The sequence below is a fragment of the Pleurodeles waltl genome, chromosome 7 (genome assembly GCF_031143425.1).
Source record: "Pleurodeles waltl isolate 20211129_DDA chromosome 7, aPleWal1.hap1.20221129, whole genome shotgun sequence".
NCBI lineage: Eukaryota > Metazoa > Chordata > Amphibia > Caudata > Salamandridae > Pleurodeles > Pleurodeles waltl.
The window spans coordinates 828530413-828550041 of record NC_090446.1 but is presented as its reverse complement, the minus strand read 5'-3'; positions in this window follow the sequence as shown (position 1 = coordinate 828550041).

The window sequence follows — 19629 nt, the reverse complement described above, 5'->3', positions numbered from 1 at the left end:
GGATATCCCTATACCAGCCGGTGCCCGTACTTTACTACTTTATTTCAGATACGGAACACTGGCGGTCAACAGCTTCACGGCTCGTTGGTCGTCCAATAGTCCTATGTCTGATAAATGTATAAACTGACATCTATGCAAGGAAACTCCTGAGCATGTCCTATTTTTTTGTCCCTTGTATAAACACGCTAGAGGAAAGTGGATCATTCCTCTGTGTAAAACACTGCCACTACAAAACCGAACCAGTGTCTACAGATTATGTAAATATGACACTTCCATGCTGATAGTAAGCTCTGTTTCTAAATATTTGTCAGCAGCATGGACAATCCGTAGTAGGATTATTTCAGATCTCAATCCACTGGCTGAAGAACGGTCTAGAAGTTAGCAGATGTGGACTGCAATAATAGAAAGGGATTTAAAATATAACTATTAGTGCTGATCTATTGAGGATATCAGATTGTATCTCTGTGCATTCTTTCCAGCGGGTTACCCCAACCAAAGTGACTCACAGTCCCCTAGTATATATTATTTTGTAAACGGCAAGACCCAATTCATTCGACCAATTTAACTAAGAGAAGAGGCCAACCTAGGGCACCCCTTTCCACTGTTTGGTTTTTTACTTTTGTAAATAGGAACTATTCCATGAAGTTTTATGATCTATTTTATGCATAAATCTGTTTTAGAATAGTTTTATATGTATTATCAGAAAAGATTGGTATACTACCTTTTGCTTTAAATTTATTTGTATTATCTTAGCACATAGCACTTTGCAAATGGTAAGATTTAGGTACCATTTTAAATGTCTCGTTTTAACCACTTATGACATCTTTTATGAAGCACTATGATCCATTTTTTTAAGTATAATTTGCTCTAGAACAGTTTTTTTTAAAGCACACTTTGAAAGGATTTGGCATATCATTTGTTTCTCCTTGTAACCGTTCTGGTAAATGGCACTTTCTGGGAAGTACAAACTGTGGAATTCTCATTTAACCTTTTTGGATAAACAGTGTGCTAACTGTTAATGCTTCCTTTTTATGTGATGGTTTACGATTTCTATCTTTTTGTATGTATGGTTATTTCCAATTTTTAAATGGCCTAAATTTAGGCCGAATAAACTATTGATTGATTGATTGAACTATGCCAATTGAGGATAAGCCAATGTTGCTATGTTTTCCAGAGTGACCGCATTCCCTTTAGCATTGTTTAGCCGTGGTAAAGTGTGCAGAGTCCTAAGGCCAGCAAAAATGAGATCAGCAAAAATGGAGGAGGAAGGCTAAAAAGTGGGGGCAAGATCACCCTGGGGTTAACAAGTCAACATTAGTCAACCTGTTAGAAATGGGGTCTTTGGTTGACAGTCAGGTTACCCCCTGTTCAAGCAAGAACTCACTCTAGGCAGGGTAAAAGAGAATCACCTTCAGCTAACCTCTGCTCACCCCCTTGGTAGCTTGGCAGAGCAGTAGGCGTAACTCCAGAGTGCTAGGTGTAAAGTATTTGTACTAACACACACAGTAACTTAATGAAAACACTACAAAATGACAAAACAGAGGTTTAGAAAACTAGAGAATATTAATCTAAACAAATCAAGACCAAAACAACAAAAATCCACAATACACAAGTCAAGTTATCAATTAAAAAACAAAAAGAATCCTTATGTAGTTTAAAAAACACACTAACACTGTCAGCGCGAAAATGTACCTTGGGTGCATAAAAAATAACCCTGCACGGGTGAGTGTCCATCAAAAAGGGCTTGCGATGCGCCAATTTCACTCACGAGTGCGACTTTGCATCGTTTCTCCTTTTTTAGGGTTGGGCACGTCGTTTCTTCTCTCCACAGAGAGCGATGCGTCAATCGGGTCAGCACTCTTGGGTCCTGGCAGGCCTTGCAATGTTTTTACACGCCCAGCGGTACTTGCATTGGAAATCCAGCCGCCCAATGATTAAAAAACCAGGCAGCCCTGGATTCGATCTCTGAGTCTCCGTCAGTGATGCTGCACGCCGTTTCTCCAGCTCTGTGCATTCATTCTTTGGTCACGTTTCTTGCGAGTGTCGATTTTCAGCTGCAGAGCCGGCGGCGCGTCGTTTCTTCAGCCGCAGATCGGAGTTGTGTCGATCTTTTCCCCACACAGCACTCTATGCATGGATTTCTTCCTCTTAGGCTGCCAGCCTCTCCTTTCAGGGTCCCAGGAACTGGATGGGCACCACATGGCAGAGTAGGAGTCTCTCCAGAGACTCCAGGTGCTGGCAGAGAGAAGTCTCTGCTGTCCCTGAGACTTCAAACAACAGGAGGTAAGCTCTAAATCAAGTGTCCCAGGCACTAATCAGAGGTTGGAGACTGCATTATGTGAGGACAGGCACAGCCCTTTCAGGTGTAAGTGACCACTCATCCCCTCCCTCCTAGCACAGATGGCTCATCAGGAAATGCAGACTACACCCAGCTCCCTTTGTGTCACTGTCTAGTGTGAGGTGCAACCAGCCCAACTGTCAAACTGACCCAGACAGTGAATCCACAAACCGGCAGAGTCACAGAAATGGAATAAGCAAGAAAATGCTCACTTTCTAAAAGTGGCATTTTCAAACACACAATCTTAAAATCAACTTTACTAAAAAGATGTATTTTTAAATTGTGTGCTCAGAGACCCCAAACTCCACATGTCCATCCGCTCCCAAAGAGAATCTACACTTTATTCAGATTTGAAGGTAGCCCCCATGTTAACCTATGAGAGGGACAGGCCTTGCAACAGTGAAAAACTAATTTAGCAATATTTCACTATCAGGACATTTAAACACATTACTATATGTCATACCTTAACCATACAGTGCACCCTGCCCTTGGGGCTACCTAAAACCTACCTTAGGGGTGCCTTACATGTAAGAAAAGGGAAGGTTTAGGCTTGGCAAGTGGGTACTCACAGTTAAAACTGCACACACAGACACTGCAATGGCAGGTCTGAGACATGATTACAGAGCTACTTATGTGGGTGGCACAACCAGTGCTGCAGGCCCACTAGTAGCATTTGATTTGCAGGCCCTGGCAACTCTAGTCCACTTTACTCGTGACTTACTAGTAAATCAAATATGCCAATCCTGGATAAGCCAGTTCCATACACATTTTGTAAAAGAGCACTTGCACTTTAGCACTGGTTAGCAGTGGTAAAGTGCCCAGAGTAACAAAAACAGTAAAATCTGAGTCCAGCACACATCAACAACCTGGGGAACAGAGGCAAAATGTTAAGGGAGACCACGCCAAGGATGAAAAGTCTAACCAAACCACCTGCAATTTTGGCCAGCCTGAACATTAACTTGTAAAATTTCCCCAGGCCAGCGTGAGCAGATGACCGCCAAAGAAGCTTTCAGATTTTAAAGGCAAATTTCATTGAAAAACTTTGCATATCTCTGGTTCAACTGACTATTTTTTGTCATTCTGGTATAATTTTATTAACATTTCCTCTATTCTCTAAACTGCTTTGGGATTTTTGTTGTGTTGTATTTTCACTTTACTATATTGTTATGCTGCATAAATACTTTACTCATTGCCTCTAAGTTAATCTTGACTGTTTGGTGCAAAGCTAACAGAGGGTTAAGCACAGGTTGTTTTAATCACTTGTGCGAGTTACCCTGACAAGGATTGAGGTTGTTTCCTAAGTGAGGCTGCCACCCCCCAACCAATAACCCAATTTATTATATTTCTGTTATTTCTTTCTGACTGATCTCATTGTGTTGTTGGGGTATTGTGCCGTCATACCAAAAGATCTTGTAGCATTTCAGGATCCTTCAGTCAACACCTGGATGAGGCAACTAAATCAGAGGGTCTTTTTCTCTCACACGTTAATCCATCAAAGGTCTGTGTTTTGTACTCTGCCTATCTTCTTTGTTATCACACTGTGTCCATCGCCCACTCACTCTACACAGTGGGTTTTCACTCATACTTATTTCTGTTCTCTGGACTCCTCCTACTTCTATCTATGCAATCACATTTTTACTTCCCCACCATGTCCTTTCCAGATTAAATTTTTGCACAACCTTTTCGAAAATACATTAGCAACAATAATAATGTAAGTCATGCAAGCAAGCAACAAACAAATGGCAAGCACATTTAGACTTTAAATAAAGGTTTAGGCCAATTTGCAGTCATTGTTTTGGCCAATTTACTGAATCCAGGTCTAGCCATTCCCCATCTCAGTTATGGTGGAGAATATCCCTTACTTCTGGTGTCTGGGGTCATTAGGTGGAGGTTGTTCCAGAGCTCCCTTGCTTTCTTTTGGAGCAATTTCCTGCCACCACATGCACTATCTGTTAAAAATAGATCATAACATGTAGAGAAGCCCAAAGTCTAAACCTCATGACACAGCAAAATAATAGAAAGGCAATTGTCATTTTAGCTGACTAGAGATCCCACTAGAAAAGGGCTAGTTGGAGTATAATGGTACATTAAATACAATTTAAGACCGTTTATTAGGTTGTCTCTCAATACAAATCTATGGAACCTCGTTACATGGCCGAAATGTGTTTTAAATAAGCCTTATGACCAGGAGGCAGGATGTTCTCCTTAAGCATGCATAGGGAATTATTTAGGAGGAAATATTATTAAATACAAGACTGACCTTATTATTCTCTAAAAATCCTGTTTCTAGTTGCCAGACCTGAAAGCAAGGGTATGGCCTGCAAAATGTGCAAATATATAGCCTTGAATACTATAGGGCAGATTCAAGAGCCCCTTGCGCCTCTTTGTGACACATTAGCAAAACCTTTTGTATGCTAATCTGGCCCAACGATGCCAGAATCGCAGCACCAAATTTACAAACTGGCACAATGCATGCTTTGTGCCACTTTATATCCCTTTGCGCTACATTATGCCTGCACCAGGCATAATGTATGCAAAGGGAGCATTCCCCCGTTTGGGGGGCCCAAAAAATCACACAAAGAAAGCTAAGATCTCAGAGCAGGCTTTAAAAGGAGTCACACCATTGTTTACAATGGGCCTCAATGGGCTTTGCAAGATTAGCATCAACATTTTTGGTGCCAATCCTGCAGAGCTCCGAACTAGCATCAAACATGTTGATGTTGGTTCCCTAACTACTGCCATAGTGCACTGCATCTTAGAATACGGTGTACACATGGTGGTGTTAGGGGGTTGCTAAGGAGCACAAGAAAAGTGGCACTGCACTGGGTGAAGCAGCACTTTTGTTAAATTAGACCCTATGCCTTCTAGGCCTACTACAGTCATGAAACACGCATATTAGAATGAAATGGGCACTTCAAACCAATATGAAACAACATCTTTATTTGTGTATGAAATATATCTCTAAATATATCACTGCACTTTGTCATGCATACCTGAACAATAATATTGTATTATGTATATTAATACATGCTAATGTTTTCACAACCTCCTGGCACTCATCCAGAAAAACCCTCAACCATTCCCAGAGAAATTTAGTAGCAATGGCTTAGGTAAGAAATTGTCACTTGGGCAAGTGAAGAAGGAGCAAGTACAGTGCTATCAGCCTATCACCTTGTATCTAGGGGTGGGTGGAACTCACGTAGCTGTACTCTGTGGAATTCCAAAGACTTAACTAAAAACTCTGTGGGACTCCGTGGAGTTCCGTTGCACTGCTAACCAAACAAAACAACTTGCAGTGTTCTGTGGTGAGTGAGACTGTTAGTGCACATCAGCAGTGTTTCACACTCTCCTACTCCTGAGGATTTCCTAATCCTCACAAAAAGCAATAACTTTCCCCTTTCCCTTCCAAGCAGGCCGCCATCTCTGCCCTTGCAGTGCTCTTCTTGGACTGTGCTGGCCTTGGCTCAAGCTTGTTAACCTACACCCTCCCCTCCACTGGTGGGACAGTCTGAGCACCTCTGTGTCCAGAACGTGTCCATTGCTGCATGACAGTGGATGGGGTCTGGGCAGGGACAAACTCTGCTGCTGTCAGGAGAGCTCTTGGGGCAGAAACATAAACAATATACTGTCAGACACAGTCAGTTCAACATAACAGTACCATGGCCATGGCAGTGCACAAGAGTCATGCCTGCTACGCGGCCATTGAAATATATATGAATCATACATGTCAGCAATAAAAACCTAAGGCCTACAGAGAACTGCAAATAATTCCTTCAGTAGTCCTGTTGTGCGCTAATCCCTAGCTGCATTGCACAGACTTCCTCTCAGGGGATAGAGAACTACCAGAGATCATGCTGTTCCCTGCAGAGCCCCCAAACAGAAGTGTGTTCGTCTGCATTAGCAGTGATTGATTAGGCCAGAGCAATCAAGATGGGGTTAGGCTTTGTAACAGAGCAGAGGTAGAGGCCCAGCCAACTAAGTCTACTTCCTGATTGACCTGCTTCTTGCTTTGGATTTTCTAGTGGCTAAGAGTGATGCAAACTAACTATTATTTCATATCCGGCACTTGTTGTGGAAGATTACATGGGAGGTGGCAAGCAGTTAAGTAATTCATGTATAGTTCATTTGGACCAATCAACTTTATTCTCAATCCAATTTTGCCAGTCACTTAAGAGCGTATCCAGCAATTAAGTACAGTTCTGCAACAACAGATCTAACACACCCACATACTGTATTCACAAATGTTGTTTTAGTGCCAATGCATGTTCCTTTTGGTTGAGTTCCTTGACTGTGAGTAGGTAGTCTCTGAAGCTTCTCAGTGTAAATCGGGCTAGGGAGAGAGATATGGCTGCTGCTTTTTTGGATGAGTATGCCTTTTGATGTGCTGAGCGGCACCCATAATTAAGTCTAGTGATAGCGCATGTGATCCAATGTGAAAAAAATTAATAATGTGGGCTCGGGAACCACTTAGCTGTCACCAAGTGGTGCCAGTTAAAGCCCAACGGATGAATCACTTCTTGAAGAGAAAGGAGGCTGGACATGCACCCGTTCATATTGTGTGAATTGCGTGTGTGCTAGTGCCCTCCGGAAAAGTCACAGAAAGAGTTTCTGACAGCGTATAAATGCCCCCAGTTACATGTGAGAGATATCTCTTTAAGCCTGCAGAAGCAAAATCATAGACGTGGGAGACATCAGCAGGGGTGAAAGGGAATGAAGGCCATCAACCAGAGAGGAAGGTTGGGTGATCGGTAAACTCCTCCACATGGTAGAGCTTTTGCCAAACTCTGCACTCGAAGCAAAGCAGGGAATGGGCAAAACTCCGAGAACTTCTGCAGATGGAGTGGAGGTTACCGCTCACCCTCACTCGCAGCACCAAGTACTCTAGGAGCATATGATCAGTTAGTGCCATATTTACAAGAAATGATGCATCACTGTACTGCGGCAGCAACACATAAAAAACATGCACCCTGGTACCACAGAAACCTATGCCATGGATGTGTCATACTTACAATACAGCACACCATCGCATAAGGAACCTGGTAGCATAAAAACAAACAGACACATCTGTGTGTACCAAGGAATATGTAAAAATAGTGAGCCAACACAGAGGGCAGGAGTCATTGACGGTTGGAGAGTGAGGTAGATGCCATCAGTCATTTAGAAAAATAAGTTAGATACACGTCACCATTTCCACCACCACAACCATGCGGGGTACAGTTTGAACCATAGCCCAAAATAAAAGACAGACATTTCAGTATATTAGATATGTTCACACATATGGTTGGTGTTGTAGGCACAAGAGAGTCAAAGTATGACCTGAGTGACATTGCTATGGCAGTAAGTTGTATTCCTGGCCCAACATAGGAAGTGGTAGAGGGAGCATGTACATGTACAAGTGAAGAGACCTCAGTCGAATGATGTGTGTCCCCATGCTGATAGTCAAATCTAGCAACTATCAACTCGGGTGAGTGTCAGTGATAACAATTTAACTAGTGTGACATTGACCATAGCTTCTGATTTGGTACATTGTGCCCACTGCCCAAAATGATGGCCAAGCAAGTGTATGTAGGCATTGCAAATGAGGAGACGTAAATAGGAACTACATGGGAAGTACATGCCCACACACAATCCTGCAGTACATCACTTTCCTAAAGTGTGCAGGGTTGTGCAGCATAAGTGTAACAAATGCGACCCTTGAACACAAGAATGCATGATGTGCATGGTAGACAGCACAACAAGGCAGAGTCCCATAGTGTTCATTGTAAAACCCAGATAGCAGGATCATAACAACTTTATTAGCAGACCCATATCACATGCAGAGGATCGGTGGGATGAATACTGGCACAGGGAATGCAGCCAACCTGAGGAATAGTTGCAATCCAAACAGTAGTGGGGTCAACATGTCAAAACACATTCACTTTTGGCATCATGTCAACCTAACAAAATCAACTTGACAGATGTGGACAAGATATATTTACATATGTCCAGGGATGGTAGGCCCAGTGAACTTTGTAACAGTGTTGTAATATGTGCCATGACTCCAAAAGTCTGTCTGGTCACACAGTGGTTGTAATGATAATGTAGAAATACTGCTATTTGAAAGGCAATTACAGTGCTACTTGGACTCCAAGACTCAGGCCCTCATTACAACCTCGGCGGTAAATGCCGCCTACCGCCGTGCTGACGGCCACCAACTACTGTGACTCTACGGGTATTATGACCCACACTGAGAATTCCGCCACTATACAGACACCCATACAAGTCCGCCAGCCCAAAGGTCAGTGATAAACTAGCAATAGCAAAACCCACATCGTTATGCCAACAGGAATACACCCACAGTATCACAACCCACGAATCACCACAGTGGTCTTTCAAACGCGGTAAACCATTGGCGGTACACACTGCCACGCTCAAAATACACAGATATTTAAAAAACACCATCACATTGGACAATTCAAACTACACACAACTGAAACACATATACACACCACACCCACACACCACTATAAAACACACACCCACATTACCCACAACTCCTTCTATGAAAAAAAGATAGCAAACAGAGAGACAAGCCATGAGCACCCACTCAATCAGAGGCACAGACCACCATCACCCATGCACCATCCACGCACATCACGGCATACACCCCAACACATCACCCAACACATTACCCCACACATCCTCACACATATCACTCACACCACATCCATGCCACCCCAAAGACACCCCAGGTTTTCAGAGGAGGAGCTATGGCAGAGAATAGTGGACAGGGTAAACGCCGTGGAACAGCAACCAGAACAAGGGATGACATCAGTAAGAGGTGGAGCGACCTACGGGGGAAGGTGTGTTCCGTGGTTGCAAGACACCAGGTAGCAGTACAGAGAACTGGCGGCGGACTCCCACATCCTCCCTCACAACTATCAACATGAGAGGAGCAAGTCTTGGCAATAATGTATCCTCAGGGTCTCGCAAGATTAGCAGGGGGACTGAACTGTGGTAAGTCAAATCTTTACTACTATATCCCCCACCCTACCTGCATGCCAAAACAAACTCCTACTCCTACCCTCACCCATCACTCCACCCCCTCAAATATACCCCACCATCACAAATCACCCATCCCAATATCAAGCACTGCATGTAACACCAATGCATGACCCCAACACAGACCTGCATGGACACCTATCACCACAGCATGCAGAGAAGAGAGACTCACCCAGCCCACAAATTCACCACTCATACAAGGCCAAGCTGACATGGAAATCACAATCATACAGGGAAACACACCCAGGCACAAGATGGCACACACAGACACAATAACACTGCATTTGCATCCTCACAGGACCCATACTCAACGTCACTGGAGAGGAGGTGCCTGCTACATCCAGTCCCCCCCTAAAGAGGCCCACAGTGATGACAGCAGCTCTGCACGCCTGGATCACGATGACCAACCTGGCCCATCAGGGATCTCTGGACAGTCGGTTCCCCTGCCACAGTCCCAACCCACCACAGACCCTCCCCCATCAGGAAACACCACCACAGCACCGAACCAGCGGGCCCATGCCACTGTCCCCAAGACACGTCAATCAGCAGTGTGTCCACGACGACTGGGACCCTAGGCAACCCCACAAACCCAGGACGATCAGGGATCTGGGGTCAGTGGGCACACGGTTCAGGGGACAGAGGCACAGAACAACAGGGAAGCTGGGAGGACTGCTGTGCGACAGGGGGAGGACAGGCCCAGGGAACCCACTCTCCCTGAGGCTCTCTCCAACATCCTGGGAGTATACCACCATTCCCAGGAGACGATGGGCCAGATACTGGCCAAGTTGCAGGAGACCCAGTGGCTGCAGGAGGGACAGTACCTGGGGATCAGGGATGGCCTCAAAAACATCTACACGACCCTAGTCACCATTGCAGGGGTGCTGGCTGACATGGGCAACACCATGAGGGAGACAGTGGCACAAAAACGGGTCCCTGACACTAGCCACACCGAAGAACAGTCCTCCACCTCCGCTGGCGCTATTGGACAGGAAGCCCTGCCACAGGAACAACAGGCCATCAGCACCCCACCCCCTGCAGAAGGAGAAACACCACACAAACAGTCCCTGCTATGCAGGCAGAAGCCAGAGGACATTGCCAAGACCCCTGCTAGGAAATAGGACTCTCCTGATTGTTACCCTTCTGTCCCACTCTGTCGCCCTGTCCACCTTGAACTGCCATTATGCCCCTTCCTATGCCCCATTGGACAATGGACCTGTGATAGCAAGAGACTGTACTCTACCTTGGACTTTCCTCCACCATCAGCCCAGCCCATTGCACATCCCCATATACTTCTCAGCACTGAAATAAGCACCATTTGAACAAATACTAATCTGCAGTCTGTCAAATGATTCACATGTGTATTAGCACAACATAACTAAAGCATTGCAACTCAAATGTACAGTGAAATATACTTTGGAATGACCTTTGGTGGGCAGAGGTACACATAGTAGGAGCCAGAGTGGGCACAGAGATCTGAAATTAGAGAAGCCAAAGAGTACAGTCAGTGGCCATAAACAAAGGGAAACAGGCTGCTATGTAAAATGTCCAACAGGAAACTGAAATGTAAAGTGAAGTTACAGGGCCAGATGTACGAAAGCATTTTCCCATAGACACAGAATGGGTAAAATCCTTTCGTACATCTGGCCAACAGTCTCTTACCTGTGTGTCACTGGAAGTACTGCTGAATTATATTGCTTCTGTTGTCAACATCTTCTTCCTCTGCCTCCTTTTCCTCACTGTCCACAGGCTCAACCGCTGCCACAAGACCATCTCCAAGCACATCCTCCTGCAGAAAAGGCACCTGGCGTCTCAAGGCCAAGTTGTGCAACATGCAACGATGATCTGGCACACCTTCTTGGGTGAGTGGTACAGGGATCCACCTGTCAGATGGAGGCACTGGAACCTAGCCTTCAGGAGGCTGAAGGTCCTTTCAATAATCCTCCTTACATGCCCATGTGCCTCATTGTAACGTGTCTCTGCCCTTGTCCTGGCATTCCTCACTAGGGTCAGTAGCCATGAGAGGTTGGAGTAACCAGAGTCACCTGCAAATATCGAGGGACAACTGTTAGACACACACTAACCCCTAGAGACAACCCATACCCAGACACCTACTGAGTGATAGCTTTTTCTATTCCTGAAAACTTGTTCATTTCTCTGGGGGGGGACAAATGCCACATGTGTACCATCAATGGCACCAATGATGTTGGGGATATGTCCCAGGGCATAAAAATCAGCTTTCACTGTGGCCAAATCCTCCCCCTGGGGGAACACGATGTAGCTGTGCATGTGTTTCAGCAGGACTGACAACTCTCTGGTCAACACGTTGGAGAACATTGGCTAGGACATCCCTGATGCCATGGCCACTGTTCTTTGGAAGGAACCACTTGCCAGGAAATGGAGCACTGACAGGACCTTCACTAGAGGGATTATACCTGTGGGCTGAGGGATAGCTGACATCAGGTCTGGCTCCAATTGGGCACACAGTTCTTGGATTGTTGCCCGATCAAGTCTGCATGTTGAGATAATGGGGGTCATTCTGACAGACCGGCGGTGCCCCGCAGGGCATTCTGACCGCGGCGGTTCGGCAGCGGTCAGATGCGGGAAACCGGCGGTCTCCCGCCGGTTTCCCGCTGCCCTGCAGAATCCTCCATGGCGGCGGAGCGCGCTCCGCCGCCATGGGGATTCTGACACCCCCTACCGCCATCCGAACAGGATGGCGGTAGGGGGTGCCGCGGGGCCCCCGTAAGAGGGCCCCACAAAGTATTTCAGTGTCTGCTATGCGACGGGTGCCACTGCCACTGCACCCGTCGCACCTTCCCACTACGCCGGCTCAATTCTGAGCCGGCGTCCTCGTGGGAAGGTTGATTTGCCCTGGGCTGGCGGGCGGCCTTTTGGCGGCCGCCTGCCAGCCCAGGGCAAATCCCAAAATACCCTCAGCGGTATTTTGGTGGGGGAACTTTGGCGGGCGGCCTCCGCCGCCCGCCGAAGTTAGAATCACCCCCAATGTGTCTGTACTCCATTGTTGCCAGGTCCACCAGGGGTCTGAACACCGAAGGATGCCACCATCTCATATTCAGCCTCAGCGGTTGAAGCCTATGGAAGAAAACAGTGAGCAGAGGGTCATATTCACACATCAATTGCACTAATGTTGATTTGTGTACTTTACAGAAACAAGATCTGAATCTGACAATCAGTTGCTGTATCAATGTCTGCTGTGACACAGTTAGGTGCCATGCGCTGTGCCCCCCTGAAATGGCGGCTGCCTGACCTCTGAGGAGGGACAAGTGGAAATGAGGTAATTGCGCTGGTGTTGTTCACTGTCGCAGAAGGCGGTCAAAGACCGCCGTGCAACTTTGCATTGGTTATCATCAGGCCCTATGGGTTCCAGGAGCCAATGGCGATGTACGCCCTGCCGCGGACGTCACTGCCATTTTCTATCTGTTCACTCACTTGCTACCTGACCTTCAACAGGAGAGGACCTACACTGCAAGTGCTGCTGTGACCTGTGTCTGGAAGAGACAATGGCTCACGTGTCTGGGGAAAGGGCCCCTGCCTTCACTGCGGAGGAGTTGGAGAAACTGGTGGATTGGGTCCTAACCCAGTACATGTTACTCTACGGTCCTCCAGACAAACAAGTGGGTACACTGTGAGCATGATGCATGGGCCATGAATGTATGGAGTGCTGTGTATGTAAGCCACATGTGGGGGGGCAGAGACGTCCTGGCCAGAGTGCTTCATGTAAGGTGGGCAATGTATGTGCATTAGGGGATGGGAGGGATATGGTGGGCCATTAGTGTGACGGTCCGGACGGTTGAATAATTCCCTTTTCTGCTGTCTTTTCCATGCAGGTCAGCGCCCACCAGAAAAAGGGTATTTGGGATGCCAACGCCAAGGAGGTGTGGACCCTGAGGGTCTTTGACAGGCAGAGCACCCAGTGCCGCAAAAGGTGGGAGGACCTGCGCCGCTGGGCAAAGAAGACGGCAGAGGCCCAGCTGGTGCTGGCTCCCAAAGAGGAAGGGGTGCCCGTCGCACAATGAACCCCCTGCTGTTCCGCATCCTGGCGGTGGCCTATCCGGAGTTGGATGGACGCTTGAAGGCATCATATCAACCACAAGGGGGTGATTACAGATTCTGAATCCTGACTTTGTGCGCGTTAAAAGGTACCTGGGTGGGGGATATGGGCTATGGGTGCCCCTCAGACAGGGTGAAGATGGCAGGGTAGGTCCCTTGTTGGGCAGGCTCTTTGTACACCAACAGTAGTGTTGTTGCTGGCATTGACCAAGTGTATCTTCTGTCTCCCCCTTTTTGTTTTGTCACCCTGTCCTTGTGTGCATTATCATCACCTGGAGGAGGAGCAGAGGCACCGGTGACGGAGGGAACTGCATCCCACATGGGCCTGGAGGCCGAATCCACCGATGGTAAGGGCACCGGTGGGACGGAGGGTGAGTGGAGCACCACGATGGGGACAGGAGGGGACACAACAGACAGCGACTCCTCCTCTGATGGAAGCTCCCTGGTGGTGGTGGACACCTCTATGCCCACCCCAACAACAGGTACAGCCGCCACCCCCCACCAGCCCTCCCAGCCGCCCCTCAGCGTGTTTCTGTGCCCACTCTCCCAGGAGGGTGGGCATCTCCTTCGCCACAGGCACCTCAGGCCCGGCCCCAGTCATCCCTGCTGCCCTCAGTGAGGAGGCTATTGACCTCGTGAGATCCCTAATTGTTGGGCAGTCAACCATTCCGAATGCCATCCAGGATGTCGAGAGGCATTTGCAGCAAACAAATGAATACCTGGAGGGCATTCACTCTGGCATGGCGGCCCAACATAGAACATTTCAGGCTCTGGCCTCCGCACTAATGGCAGCCATTGTCCCTGTCTCTAGCCTCTCCCTCCAACTTCCTCCGCCGAGTCCCAATCCACTCAACCTCAGCCTATCCCAAGCACACCTTCAGACCAGCATTCACCTAAATCAACACCCAGAAGTGGCTCAGGCAAACACAAACACCACACATCATCCCACAGGCACTCACACAAGCACGATCCCCATGCAGACAAACCAACATCCACTGTCTTCACTGTGTCCCCCTCCTCCTCGTCATCCACCTCACTCCCAGTATTGTCTCTACTCACACCTGCATGCACTACATCCTCCTCCACTACCTCCATCACCAGCACACCCATCACTACTCACCCCTCACTGGCAGTCACCACCCCCACATCCATGAACAGGCCCCTTTGTCCTCTCCTATTGTGTTTGTGGCCACTCCTCCTCATAAAGTACACAAACACAAGCACTCACCCACCCAACAGGCATCCACCTCACAACAACATCCAGTCCATGCACCTTCACCAAAACTCAGAAGACAGACACCTACAACCACTCCCTCTTCCTCCACTCCCAAACCCTCTCCCACGTCCCACCCCATTGTGTCTAAAAAGCTTTTCCTGGCAATCATTGACCTCTTTCCTACCCCTCCCCCCTGTCATTCCCCTCGGGCCAGGGTGTCCAGAACCCAGGCCAGCACCTCAGCCACCGTGTTGGCGTCTGCTGTGGTACCTGCAACTCACAGAGGCTCAAAGGGGGCACCCGCCAGCCCAGCCAGTGTGCCACCAACCCCTGCAAAGGACAAAACCATTCTGTCACCTGCCAAGGTGAAGAAGGGGACAGCATGCAGCAAGGGCAAGGAGCATGACCCACCCAGCAAGGCCTCCTCCAAAACTCCAGCCAAGGGCAGGAAGGGTCAGAATGCACAAGGCAAGGTACTTCAGCTGTCGGAGGCTGCAGGTGAAGGCCTGGTGCCCACCAATACAACCGCCAGCCCCGCCACCTGATCTGTGGGCAGTGCTGCCAGCAGCCCTGCCGCAAGCACCGCCACAAGCACCGCCACCTGCACCGCCGTGATCACCACTACTGTCCACAGCAGCATCCCCAGTGGGCAGCCGTCCGAGGCTGCAGGAGAAGGGCTAGAGCCTCCCTCCACCACTGGCGGCACCTGCACCACGGCCAGCATCACCACCACAAGCACCGCCGCAAGCACCACTGCAAGCACCACCACCTGCACTGCTGACAGTAGGATAGGACCACTACCAGCAGCCCCAGTGGGCAGCGGTCCGAGGCAGCAGGGGATGGGCTGGATCCTCCCACCACCACTGCCAGCACCCCCACCAGCCCTGGCACTACCACCAGTTTGCAGCCTTAGCCGCTGCAGGATGGAGTCTAGCCCTGCCTCCAGGGACTATCATGCAACCTTGTCCCCTGCAAATCTCGTGCCTCAGACACCCAGGTGAGGGAATGTGAACTGCCACACTGAAAGTGCTGCATCACTGGGCACAAGGCCCCTTCCAGAACCAGTGGAGATATGCATACACTCACCCCCTCCTTGGCAGGAGGAAGCACACTGGGTACCAAGCCCCCTCCAGAACCAGTGGAAGAAGGCATCCACTCACCCTATCCTTTGCAGGATGAAGCACACTGGGTACCAAGCCCCCTTCAGAACCAGTGGAAGAGGGCATCCACTCACTCTATCCTTGGCAGGATGAAGCACACTGGGCACCAAGCCCCCTCCAGAACCAGTGGAAGAAGGCATCCACTCACCATATCCTTGGCAGGATGAAGCAGACTGGGCACAAAGCCCCCTACAGGACCAGTGGAAGAAGGCATCCACTCACCCTATCCTTGGCAGGATGAAGCACACTGGGCACCAAGCCCCCTCCAGAACCAGTGGAAGAAGGCATCCACTCACCCTATCCTTGGCAGGATGAAGCACACTGGGCACCAAGCCCCCTGTAGAACCAGTGGAGGAAGGCATCCACTCATCCTATCCTTGGCAGGATGAAGCTCACTGGGCAACAAGCCACCTCCAGAACCGGTGGAAGAAGGCATCCACTAAAGAGACTGTGGCCTTTCACTCCCCAGGACCAGGCAGTGGGCAAACCACCCACTTGAGAGACTGTGGCCTTGCACTCCCCAGGGCATCGCTGTGGGCATTGAGCCCTTCTCCAGGAGCAGTGGCGTTGCCCTATCTCCCGGTTAAGGAGCCCCCTCTCCCCGTCCCCCTGAGGTGCCTGTGTTTTTTCGACCTGATGCCCATGCAGTGTTCTCTCCATATTGAGGCAGGAGTCAAGTGTGGGCTTGGCCCATGATTTTTGGCCCAGTGGCCCAAGGACATTTGGAAGTAAAATGTATGGCCTTATCTACATATTGTATGTTTTTGTAGATACTGTTTTTCTATTTGTTAAGTATCTCGGCCTATTTCTAATATATCACTGATTTCACTCAATTCTTGGGGGTTTATGGGGTGTAAATGTAATGTTGTTGCATGTGTTTGTGTGTATGTTGTTGTGGGTGAGGGTGGGGGTGGCGTGTTGCGTGTGTGTGTGTCACTCTCTTTTTCCTCTCACCCTCCCCTGTGTACTAGGTGCAGTACTCACCATGGTCGTCGCCGCCGCCTTTGGTATTCCTGGTAGATGAGAAGGTAGACCAGCGAGTTCGGGAGCAACATGGTGCCGGTGTAGCTGCGAGGCACATAAGCCCCACCCACCACAGACCAGCACACAGACGCTGCTGCGGCCTCTGTCGAGCGGGCGCAACAAGGATCACGCTATCTAAAGGGAACAAGGGGATAGGAGCCCCCCCCCCGTAGCCTGGTTGGCACCGTTATCCTTGTTCGCAGGGGAAAGACGAGGTGGCAGCGGCGGTCGGGGAGAGGACGCCGAGCGCCGCAAGAAAACCGGGATGAAAGCTTTCCAGAAGCATCTCGGAGAGGAGTCACCCGGGAGGTAGCAACCTTAGAGCTTTGTAGTTGTGCCGGGAGGCCGAGGCAGAGTTCTATCATACAGTGAGGGGAGTGTGTTTCTGCCGCGTTTACGCACACCCAGACGAGAATAGGACGAGAACAAGTTGGGCTATCTTTCAGTCTCTTGAACTGACTATTTGTGGAAACCTGCAGCAACAACCAGGTATTGGAAGGAGGGCAAAAATGAGAGTTGTCTGTAGTGGGGTTTTGCAACTGACTTACTCCCTATTAAAAAATGCTGACAAACCAGCGGAGAATATGGGCTAAGAAACTGTTTCATACTGATATAGACGCCGAGGGGGGGGAACCACCTTTTTTCCCCTTCTTATTAACTAAAAATATGGACTATTTGGGGAAGGGATAAACCAACTTTAACAGTTGATACTGTTTATATTGTTTGATATTATGTGATATTGCCCCGCCGCCCCTTTGTTTTTTTCTGTCTGGAAACGAAGAGAAAAGAGAGAGGAGGAGGAAGGAAAAAGGGAAAGAAAATGAAGGGGGCGTAAAAGGAGAACTAAAAGATTTGGGGGCATTAATGGTGTTGGATGCACAAGCCAATCCACCTTGGCACCTATCAACCCCCTTACGGCATCTGAGGAGTTTGATTAAGCGAGCAATATCTGAGGCGCTAACGGCAGAGGCTGGAATAATAGGACTCATCAGGCTCGGAGTCCTGGTGACAAGACCGAAGGAGTTAAGACGACGCGTGTTGGAAGAGATAAAGGAGAACCAGCAGGAGTAAACAAACGCCTGACGTCAATAGTAGGTAAAGCTGCCGGGAAAAATATACTGGGATTGGGGAAAGATGCCAAGATGGGCGACAGTACTACCCCCCGTTGGAAATTAAGGGGAAAGGCAAAAGCCAATCTACTATTACAACTTTTCTTACAGGTCTCTGCACATATAACCCCCCCCCCCGAAAGCAATACCCTAGGGAAAGAATTTACACTCCTGAGTATCAGTAACAACGCAGGGTTGCGTATTGAAAATAACGAACGCCCTACTAAATCTATACAAGGTATTGAGAATTTGTCAGAGATCGAGGACAGTAATAGGGAGACAAGAGAGAACGAGCTTGGCCCCCCGCTGGAGGCAATCAGATCCAAACACGACAATCTGATCAAATCGAGCAGCCGGAGCGTCAGAACGGGGAAGGAACTGTGAACACATCAGGACCTGCAGCAGAAAAGAGGGATCTACATAAATCTTTAAGAAGCCCTAAAAGATGGGGTAAAACAACTGGAAAGGATCCCCAACTTGTAGACTGGGGCAAAGATAGTAGCGACAAATTTTACTCCTTGACTGAGGAGTCAGATTTTAGCAGCATTGATCATAGCTCTGGTGAGTCTGAAGATAGCGTGACATCTGAGGCTGGCAATGAATCCTCAAGCAATGAACTTACAGTGCGGCAGGTGCGGCAACAGCGGAAACCAGTTAAAACAAGGCCTGCTCCTTTGGAGGGTTTTGAAAACTCAGCATCTATGAGTGGTAGGACTTTAAAGTGGGACTATTCTGGTATTGGACTAGTAGACACTCCCACCATGAGTAAACAGGACTCAGTTAATGGCAAAATGGAAACAGATGTAGGTGCCTCTGCTTGTAATTCGTCTGCAATGGGCACTAAGGCAGGGATCCTGCAGTCAATATATAGCTCAATTAAAGAACTGCAAACAGAGACTAGGATTGAAAGTCGGCGTGCAAGGATTGCCACAAAGAGATTGCAGGAGACGGTCTGTAAGGTTGCAAAATCGTGTACAGAAATCAAAGCTAAGCTATGCTCAATGGAAGAAAGGATAGTGGCAGTTGAGGAGGATGTTGATACTCTTAAAGAACAGAGTGCTTCGAGGGACGAACAATTGACGGATGTAATTTGGAAATTGGAAGATTTTGAGAATAGACAGAGAAGGAACAATCTTCAATTTCTGGGTATACCGGAAGGGTTAGAGGGAAGTAATATACGGACTTATATGGTTAATCTTTTGCGTGGGGCCTTCCCGGAACTGGGGAATTGGGATTGGGAGAATGAGCTGCAGCGGGTCCATAGGTTTCCAACAACTCGGCGGGAGGGGGGTCAACGGCCAGATTCTAAATATCCTAGAGCTATCTTAGTTTACTTTGGGAACTATCTATTACGACTGGAGATATCTGATAAAGCTCGCCCTAATACCCCATGTACTGTGGATGGGGTTACTTTTTTCACTCGCCCCGATTTCTGTCATACCACCTTTGAGCGGAGATGGCGGCTTTGACAGCTCATCAAGACATTTTCAGACAAAGGAGGGGAGGCTTATTTGCTAGCCCCCACTCGACTTAAAACAGTAATGAATGGAAAAGTAAAAGTATTTACTTCAGAAATCAAAGAATATTTGATGGGGGCCAAGCAATAGAGCATAGAGACACAGGGAAGGTAAGGGTGCTTGGAGACTGGTGGGCGGGCGGGCCCACTTATAC